Consider the following 11,020-nt stretch of genomic DNA (forward strand, 5'->3'; position numbering starts at 1 on the left):
TCCATTTGTTTTCGAAAGAGATTCCATTCAAGTAAACAAATATGGCATGGTTACAGGAGTTTATCCATCGCATATATGCTTCAAAGGATATCATAGCATAACCATCGAGGTGAAGTAGGGACCTAAAAGATCGAATGAAACGATGCCATAGACAAGTAAATCCCTTATGAGATGAGTGAGTTCGAAGATATTCGAATTTTTATTTGAATTATTAAAATAAAAGGAATTTCTCATTCGAAGGGAAGTAGACTACTCAAAAATTTCTCATTTCCTTTCTGTCGTAATTGAATTGAATAACTAATTCATAAAGTAAAAGTAAGAATGAATAATGAGATATTGGTTGGTCCTCGCTGTGAACTTGAGTAAGGAGTAAATCTTTATGGGGCTTTCTAGAACAAAATGGGAATTGGAAAAAAAGAACCCCTTTCTTTATTTGATGTAACTACTTGAGCCGGATGAGAGGAAACCTTCACGTCCGATTTTTAAGGGGGAATTCATAGGAACCTATCCCAATTTTTTCTTTTGCTAGGCCCGTTGCTAAAAAACCCACTTTCTTACGATTACGAGGTTCATTCGAATATGAAATCCAATCCTGGAAATACAGCATCCCACTTTTTTTTACTACCCAAGGCTTCGATACATTTCGAAATCGAGAAATCTCTACTGGAGCGAGTGCTATCAGAGAAACAATTAGCCGATCTGGATTTGCGAATTATTACAGATCATTCATTGGCAGAATGGAAGGAATTAGGGGAAGAGGGTTCCACCGGGAATGAATGGGAAGATAGAAAAATTGGAAGAAGAAAGGATTTTTTGGTTAGACGCATAGAATTAGCTAAGCATTTTATCCCGAACAAAACGTGGAACCAGAGTGGATGGTTTTGTGCTTATTACCAGTTCTTCCTCCCGAGTTGAGACCCATTATTCAGATAGATGGGGGTAAACTAATGAGCTCGGATATTAATGAACTCTATCGAAGAGTTATCTATCGGAACAATACTCTTACTGATCCATTAACAACAAGTAGATCCACACAGGGGAATTAGTAATGTGTCAGGAGAAATTGGTACAAGAAGCCGTGGATTACACTTCTTGATAATGGGATCCGCGGACAACCAATGAGGGACGGGTCATAATAAAGTTTACAAATCGTTTTCAGATGTAATTGAAGGCAAAGAGGGGAGATTTCGCGAGACTTTACTTGGTAAACGAGTCGATTATTCGGGTCGTTCCGTCATTGTTGTAGGGCCCTTCGCTTTCATTACATCGGTGTGGATTGCCTCGAGAAATAGCAATAGAGCTTTTCCAGACATTTTTAATTCGTGGTTTAATCAGACAACATCTTGCTTCCAACATAGGGATTGCTAAAAGTAAAATTAGGGAAAAAGAACCAATTGTATGGGAAATACTTCAAGAAGTTATGCAGGGGCATCCCCGTATTGCTGAATAGAGCACCCACCCTGCATAGATTAGGCATACAGGCGTTCCAGCCTATTTTAGTGGAAGGACGTGCTATTTGTTTACATCCATTAGTTCGTAAGGGATTCAATGCAGACTTTGATGGGGATCAAATGGCTGTTCATGTACCTTTATCTTTGGAAGCTCAAGCGGAGGCTCATTTACTTATGTTTTCTCATATGAATCTCTTGTCTCCAGCTATTGGGGATCCCATTTCCATACCAACGCAAGATATGCTTATGGGACTCTATATATTAACAATCGGGAATCGTCGAGGTATTTGTGCAAATAGGTATAATCCATGGAATCGCGGACACTATAAAAATAAAATAGTTGGCGATAATAACTATAAGTATACGAAAGGGAAAGAACCTTATTTTTGTAGTTCCTATGATGCACTTGGAGCTTATCGTCAGAAACGAATCAATTTAGATAGCCCTTTGTGGCTCCGGTGGCGACTAGATCAACGTGTCATTGCCTCAAGAGAACTTCCTAGAGAAGTTCAATATGAATCCTCGGGAACCTATCATGAGATTTATGGACACTATTTAATAGTGAAAAGTGTCAAAAAAGAAATCCTTTGTATATACATTCGAACCACAGTTGGTCATATTTCTTTTTATAGAGAAATAGAAGAAGCCATACAAGGGTTTTGCCGGGCCTACTCATACGGTGCCTAAGCTAAGTAATTATGTGATATCCGGGCGAGCCTCCCTGGTTCAACCGGTATCCTAATTCCTTAATTTCTACGTGAATCAAGATCGAGGAAAGGAAGTCTTCGAATCACTGACTCAACCCCATTGGCGAATCCCACTCAGCGGAATACGGAGGTACTTATGGCGGAACGGCCCGATCTGGTCTTTCACAATAAAGTGATAGATGGAACTGTCATGAAACGACTTATTAGCAGATTAATAGATCACTTCGGGATGGCATATACATCACATATACTGGATCAAGTAAAGACTCTGGGTTTCCGGCAAGCCACCGCTACATCCATTTCATTAGGAATTGATGATCTTTTAACAATACCTTCTAAAGGATGGCTAGTCCAAGATGCTGAACAACAAAGTTTTATTTTAGAAAAGCACCATCATTATGGGAATGTACACGCGGTAGAAAAATTACGTCAATCCATTGAGATATGGTATGCTACAAGTGAATATTTGAGACAGGAAATGCATCTTAATTTTAGGATGACTGATCCTTCTAATCCAGTCCATATAATGTCCTTTTCGGGAGCTAGAGGAAATGCATCTCAGGTACACCAATTAGTAGGTATGAGGGGATTAATGTCGGATCCCCAAGGACAAATGATTGATTTACCCATTCAAAGCAATTTACGCGAAGGACTTTCTTTAACGGAATATATCATTTCCTGCTATGGGGCCCGCAAAGGAGTTGTGGATACTGCTGTACGAACATCAGATGCTGGATACCTCACGCGTAGACTTGTTGAAGTAGTTCAACACATTGTTGTACGTAGAACGGATTGTGGCACTATCCGAGGTATTTCCGTGAGTCCCCGAAATGGGATGACGGAAAAAATTATGATCCAAACATTAATTGGTCGTGTATTAGCAGACGATATATATATGGGTCTACGGTGTATCGCCGCTCGAAATCAAGATATCGGGATTGGACTTGTCAATCGCTTCATAACTTTTCAGGCACAACCTAATATATATTCGAACTCCCTTCACTTGCCGTAGTACATCTTGGATCTGTCGATTATGTTATGGTCGAAGTCCCACTCATGGTGACCTGGTTGAATTAGGGGAAGCAGTGGGTATCATTGCGGGTCAATCAATTGGTGAACCCGGGACTCAACTAACATTAAGAACTTTTCATACTGGTGGAGTATTCACAGGTGGTACTGCAGAACAGGTACGAGCTCCTTTTAATGGAAAAATTAAATTAAATGAGGATTTGGTTCATCCAACACGTACACGTCATGGGCATCCTGCTTTTCTATGTTATATAGACCTGTATGTCACTATTGAGAGTCAAGGCATTATTCATAGTGTGAATATTCCACCAAAAAGTTTTCTTTTAGTTCAAAATGGTCAATATGTGGAATCAGAACAAGTGATCGCCGAGATTCGCGCTGGAACATCCACTTTGAATTTTAAAGAAAGAGTTCGAAAACATATTTATTCTGATTCAGAGGGAGAAATCCACTGGAGTACCGACGTGTACCATGCACCTGAATATACATATGGTAATGTTCATCTCTTACCAAAAACAAGCCATTTATGGATATTATCGGGGGATCCGTGCAGATCTAATATAGTGCCTTTTTCCCCCCACAGGGATCAAGATCAAATGAATGTTCATTCTCTTCCTGTCGAACAGAGATATATTTCTGGCCTCTCAGTGACTAATGATCGAGTGAGACACAAATTGTTTAGTTCGGGTCCTTTCGGTAAAAAAGTAGATAGGGGTTTTGATTATTCAAGACCAGATCGAATCATATCCAATGGTCATTGGAATTTCATATACCCTGCCATTCTCTACGAGAATTCTGATTTATTGGGGAAGAGGCGAAGAAATAGATTCATACTCCCATTCCAATATGATCAAGAACGAGAGAAAGAACTAATGTCCTGTTCTGGTATCTCGATTGAAATACTCATAACTGGTATTTTACGTAAAAATAGTATTCTTGCTTATTTCGACGATCCCCAATACAGAAGAAGCAATTCAGGAATTACTAAATATGGTACCATAGAGGTGGATTTCATCCTAAAAAAAGAAGATTTGATTGAATATCGAGGAGCAAAAGAATTTAGGCCGAAATACCAAATGAAAGTAGATCGCTTTTTTTTCATTCCCGAAGAAGTGCATATTTTACCCGGATCTTCGTCCATAATGGTACGGAACAATAGTCTCATTGGAGTAGGTACACGAATAGCTTTAAATACAAGAAGCCGAGTAGGTGGATTGGTCCGAGTGGAGAGGAAAAAGAAAAAGATTGAACTGAAAATATTTTCAGGAGATATCCATTTTCCCGGAGAAACAGATAAAATCTCTCGGCATAGCGGCATCTTGGTACCACCAGAAACGGGAGAAAAAAAATTCTAAGGACTCAAAAAAATTGAAAAATTGGATCTATGTCCAACGGATTACACCCATCAAGAAAAAGTATTTTGTTTCGGTTCGGCCTGTAGTCACATATGAAATAGCCGATGGCATAAATTTAGCAACGCTTTTCCCCCAGGATCCGTTGCAGGAAAGAGATAATGTGCAACTCCGAGTTGTCAATTATATCCTTTATGGAAACGGCAAACCCATTCGAGGAATCTCTCACACAAATATTCAATTAGTTCGAACTTGTTTAGTATTGAATTGGGACCAAGGACGAAATGGTTCTATAGAAGAAGTCCATGCTTCCCTTGTTGAAGTAAGGACAAATGATCTGATTCGAAATTTCATAAGAATTGACTTAGTTAAGTCCCCTATTTCGTATACCGAAAAAAGGAATGATAGGGGAGGTTCGGGATTGAATCTCGATAATGGATCAGATCGCACCAATATTAATCCTTTTTACCCCAAGGCGAAGATTCAATCACTTACCCAACATCAAGGGACTATTCATATGTTGCTGAATAAAAATAAGCAATGCCAATCTTTTCTAATTTTGTCATCATCTAATTGTTCTCGAATTGGTCCATTCAATGGTTCCAAATCTCTCAGTGTGAGAAAAAAATCAATTAAAGAAGATTCCACGATTGCTATTAGCAATTTGTTAGGTCCCCTGGGTACTGTATCTAAAATTGCGAATTTTTATTCATCTTACTGCTTAATAACTTATAATCAGATCTTCTTAAATAAATATTTGCGACTTGAGAATTTAAAACAGCCTTTCAGAGCTATTCAATATTATTTAATAGATGAAAATGGGGGAATTTACAATCGCGATCCATGTAGTAACATCATTTTGAATCCATTCGATTTAAATTGGTGCTTTCTCCATCACAATTATTGTGAGAAGACATCCACAACAATTAGCCTTGGGCAGTTTATTTGTGAAAATGTATGTATATCAAAATATGGACCGCGCATAAAATCTGGTCAAGTTATAATTGTTCATGTTGACTCCTTAGTAATAAGATCGGCTAAGCCTCATTTGGCCACTCCGGGAGCAACCGTTCATGGCCATTATGGAGAAATTCTTTATGAAGGAGATACATTAGTTACATTTATATATGAAAAATCGAGATCGGGTGATATAACGCAGGGTCTTCCAAAAGTGGAACAGGTGTTAGAAGTGCGTTCAATTCATTCAATATCGATGAACTTGGAGAAGAGGGTTGAAGGTTGGAACGCACATATAACAAAAATTCTTGGAAATCCTTGGGGATTTTTAATTGGAGCTGAGCTAACCATAGCGCAAAGTCGTATTTCTTTGGTTAATAAGATCCAAAAGGTTTATCGATCCCAGGGGGTGCAGATCCATAATAGGCATATAGAGATTATTGTACGTCAAATAACATCAAAAGTGTTAGTTTCAGAAGATGGAATGTCTAATGTTTTTTCACCCGGAGAACTAATCGGATTGTTGCGAGCGGAACGCACAGGGCGCGCTTTAGAAGAAGCAATCTGTTACCGAGCCATTTTATTGGGAATAACGAAGGCATCTCTGAATACTCAAAGTTTCATATCTGAAGCGAGTTTTCAAGAAACCGCCCGAGTTTTGGCAAAAGCCGCTCTACGAGGTCGTATTGATTGGTTGAAAGGCCTGAAAGAGAATGTTGTTCTGGGGGGTATGATACCTGTTGGTACCGCATTTAAAGGATTAGTGCATCGTTCTAGGCAACACAACAACATTCCTTTGGAAATAAAAAAGAAGAATCTATTCGAGGGGAAAATAAGAGATATTTTTTTCCACCACAGAGAATTATTGGGTTTTTGCATACAAAAGACTTTCCATGATACAGCAGAACAATCATTTACAGGATTTAATGATTCCTAATAAGAGCATATTCATTCTTTTCTTTTAACTTTGAACTATATATCTATATATATATGGTATGTATGGTCCAGTCATTTGATTTGTTAATGTTAATAAAGATAATAACGAATAGAAAGTAATTAATGACTTGGACCGTGTATCAACGGCCAATCCCTGGCAGAAGGTTCCGTCGGAACAATTATTTATTTCAAGGTACCTTGTTTCTTAACAAAAAAAAAGGGAAAGTGTGGGGTGAAATGACAAGAAGATACTGGAACATCAATTTAGAAGAGATGATGGAAGCGGGAGTGCATTTTGGTCATGGTACTAGGAAATGGAATCCTAGAATGTCACCTTACATCTCCGCAAAGCGTAAAGGTATTCATATTACAAATCTTACTAGAACGGCTCGTTTTTTGTCAGCAGCTTGTGATTTAGTTTTTGATGCAGCAAGTAGGGGAAAGCACTTTTTAATAGTTGGTACCAAAAGTCAAGCTGCGGATTCAGTAGCAGCAGCTGCAATAAGGGTTCGGTGTCATTATGTTAATAAAAAATGGCTCGGGGGTATGTTAACAAATTGGTCTACTACAGAAACGAGACTTCATAAATTCAGGGACTTGAGAGCGGAGGCGGGGAAACTCAAACGTCTCCCGAAAAGAGACGCAGCAATGTTGAAGAGACAATTATCTCACTTGCAAACATATCTGGGTGGGATCAAATATATGACGGAGTTACCCGAGATTGTAATCATCGTTGATCAGCAAGAAGAATATACGGCTCTTCGAGAATGTCTCACTTTGGGTATTCCGACGATTTGTTTAATCGATACAAATTGTGACCCGGATCTCGCAGATATTTCGATTCCAGCCAACGATGACGCTATAGCTTCAATCCGATTGATTCTTAACAAATTAGTATCCGCAATTTGTGAGGGTCGTTCTAGCTATATAAGAAATCATTGATTAATAATAAGATTAAGATAAGTCAATAACTTTTTGAACTCTATAGATTGATTGAATCGGTTACCATTCCTGAATCTCAAAAAAGAGATAAAAATGGATGGGGATATTCTGTGATTCCTTGGCACCTGAAATATGCGATTAAAGTCAAAGTGGGCGAGTCGAGAAAGAGATGGTTGAATCAAAATAATTAAAATTCCTTTTTTAGTTCTATTTCTGTCAGAGGGTAATATGAATTTTATACTATGTTCCATAAGCACACTAAGGGATATATACGATATATCTGGTGTGGAAGTGGGCCAACATTTATATTGGCAAATAGGGGGTTTCCAAGTCCACGCCCAAGTACTTATTACTTCTTGGGTCGTAATTGCTATCTTATTAGGTTCAGCCGCTATAGCTGTTCGGAATCCACAAACCGTTCCAACCGACGGTCAGAATTTTTTCGAATATGTCCTTGAATTCATTCGAGACCTGAGCAAAACTCAGATTGGAGAAGATTATGGCCCCTGGGTTCCTTTTATTGGAACTATGTTTCTATTTATTTTTGTTTCTAACTGGTCGGGTGCTCTTTTACCTTGGAAAATCATACAGTTACCTCATGGAGAGTTAGCAGCACCTACGAATGATATAAATACTACTGTTGCTTTAGCTTTACCCACATCAGTGGCATATTTCTATGCAGGTCTTACCAAAAAAGGGTTGGGTTATTTCGGTAAATACATTCAACCAACTCCAATACTTTTACCAATTAACATCCTAGAAGATTTCACAAAACCTTTATCACTTAGTTTTCGACTTTTCGGGAATATATTGGCTGATGAATTAGTAGTTGTTGTTCTTGTTTCTTTAGTACCTTCAGTAGTTCCTATACCTGTCATGTTCCTTGGATTATTCACAAGCGGGATTCAAGCTCTTATTTTTGCAACCTTAGCCGCGGCTTATATAGGTGAATCCATGGAGGGTCATCATTGACTAGCTTTCGAAAAAAAAAAGCTTATCCCAACTCTCGAGTGTCTCAAGATAATCTACTGGGGGAACACAATATATCCAAACGAGACATGTATGGTCTAGAGTAGGAACAAAAAAGATGTACGATATTTGGGAATTGTAAAAAAAAAAAGGAAAGAGATCTAAAAGATCTTTTTCCTAAGATTGACTTTATGGTCCATTTATGTTATGTCTCTCTAATCAATATTCTATGATATGATCATATTTGTTCAGTCAATTACTCTATTTTTTTTTTCATAATTTGACTAAGAATTGTTATCTTATCTGTCTCCGACATGCGCCTAAAACAAAAAGAGTATGTTCTATAGAAAGAATAATTCCATTCTTATTTGATTTGATTCAATTTGATTCAACGATTGATCAAAGTTGTCATTAATTGCAATCAAATCTTTATACGTAATGATTCGGGCTGACGATCCCATCCATTTATATTCATGCAGGGGTCGCGATAATGATAAGTAAAAGGAAGAGAAGAGTTTACAAGCAAATAAGATTCATAAAAAAGTCGATTAGGGGGTCGTGCTGAGCTAGGTATGGATATATATGTGTAGTGTAATGGCTATAAGCCAATTCCTGTGTATGTTTCGAAGCATGATTCTATTCTTCGACTAGAATCCGATTCAACAGCATAAAGAATGGTTTACGTTATGCAAGAAACACATGTATATGTGATATTAGATATTCATTAATTATCCATATATGGACTATACATACAAATAAAATAATAGAAATATATATTCTATTCTATTTTTTATTTATTATATTATTATTATTTTTTATTTTATATTATAATATTATTTTATATTTTGTATATAATATATTATTATTATTTATATTATATATATATTATATATAATATATATATATTTATTCTTTCCTACTACTGAATTTGAATTCAATAGGAGTTCTTCCGTTTTATTTTATCTGTGACTGGGGATTGAATGAATAAACAATAAACAGATGAAGTCAAGCATATAGAGGAGAACAGAACGTGCCAAGAATAAAAAGAGTGGCTTAGACCAAAGAAATGGAATAACTAGAACCTTTTGGATTTACAAAGACTACACGGTAGAAATTATAAAGGAGATATTGAAGTCGTTCTGCTGATTCAGGATATCATTACCTCAATTCACTTTTGAGTTCTTAGTTACTTCGGGCGGATGGGTCTTAATGATGAAATAATAAGTAATAATTCATTGGTTGATTGTATCATTAACCATTTCTTTATTTTGGTGTGAGGAGCTTACCATGAATCCACTGATTTCTGCCGCTTCTGTTATTGCTGCTGGGTTGGCCGTAGGGCTTGCTTCTATTGGACCTGGGGTTGGCCAAGGTACTGCTGCGGGCCAAGCCGTAGAAGGTATCGCGAGACAACCAGAAGCAGAGGGTAAAATACGAGGTACTTTATTGCTTAGTCTGGCTTTCATGGAAGCTTTAACAATTTATGGCTAGTCGTGGCATTAGCGCTTTTATTTGCGAATCCTTTTGTTTAATCCCATAAATATGAAAAATACGTCCTAATTTTCTTATTTTATTTTTTTGCTGTGTACCCGTCTCTTGCTTCTTAGAATTAGATCAACACTTCACCCCTATCATCTAATCACTTGTTGGTCTAATCACTTGTTCGTTGAAACAATACCCCGGGGAAGGACTAATTGAGGATGAGGAATTAGCGAATCCACTCGCTTTCTTCCTTCCCGCCTTTAATGGAAGGGGAACCCCCCCCCTTTTTTTTTATTAGTTTGACTTTTATTTTATTAGATTAGGATGGAGCAAAACATGAGGCCTGGGGTCTAGGGCTAATAAGTGTCTTATTGAGAACTTCTATAATCCATAATATAAATATAATAAATAATAAAAAAAAATTAGAATAGATTCAATTTCTTTATTTTTATTTTAAATAAGGAAATTAAGAAAAAAAAAAAGAGATCAATCAAACAAAACAGAGGGGATCAGGTGATACAAAAAGAACTCTGTTCGATTTTCTTAGTCCTATCTACAAGAGGAGATCATATGAAAAATGTAACCGATTCTTTCGTTTACTTGGGTCATTGGCCATCCGCCGGGAGTTTAGGGTTTAATACCAATATTTTAGCAACAAATCCAATAAATCTAAGTGTAGTGCTTGGTGTATTGATCTTTTTTGGAAAGGGAGTGTGTGCGAGTTGTTTATTTCAAGAATAGGCTGGATCCAACAGCTGCATTTTTTTTTTTTTTTTTTATTTAATTAAATAAGAAAGACAAGGTGCACGATCTCGACGAATTACTTCTGAATAAATTAAGAAATCATATGTAAGAACCATAGCATTTCGTGATTCATTGGTAAACCTTTGATTCTCTATTAGCCAATAATGAATGTGGGCCCATTAACATGGTTAAGGTAAACCCTTTGAAGTCGAGGCACAAGAAGGTACTCTTTCTACCACTATGCTAGTAGGAGATAAGGAGATAGTTTAAAAATTTATATTAATATAATAGTTGGCAATTTATCTGATATAGAACACTCATATCGATAAAAAAATTTGAACCGTTTACTGGAAAACGGGTTTCTCGCACTTTTTATCCAATACCGAATTGACGACCTATGTATAAAATATAAAAGAAGATCAATTTTTGGATTTGACGAAAAAAAAAAAAA

This window comes from Aristolochia californica, unplaced genomic scaffold (assembly GCF_029961685.1).
Source record: "Aristolochia californica isolate CCGP_79_NKW_82.1479 unplaced genomic scaffold, dmAriCali1.0.hap1 SCAF_245, whole genome shotgun sequence".
NCBI classification, from domain to species: Eukaryota; Viridiplantae; Streptophyta; class Magnoliopsida; order Piperales; family Aristolochiaceae; genus Aristolochia; species Aristolochia californica.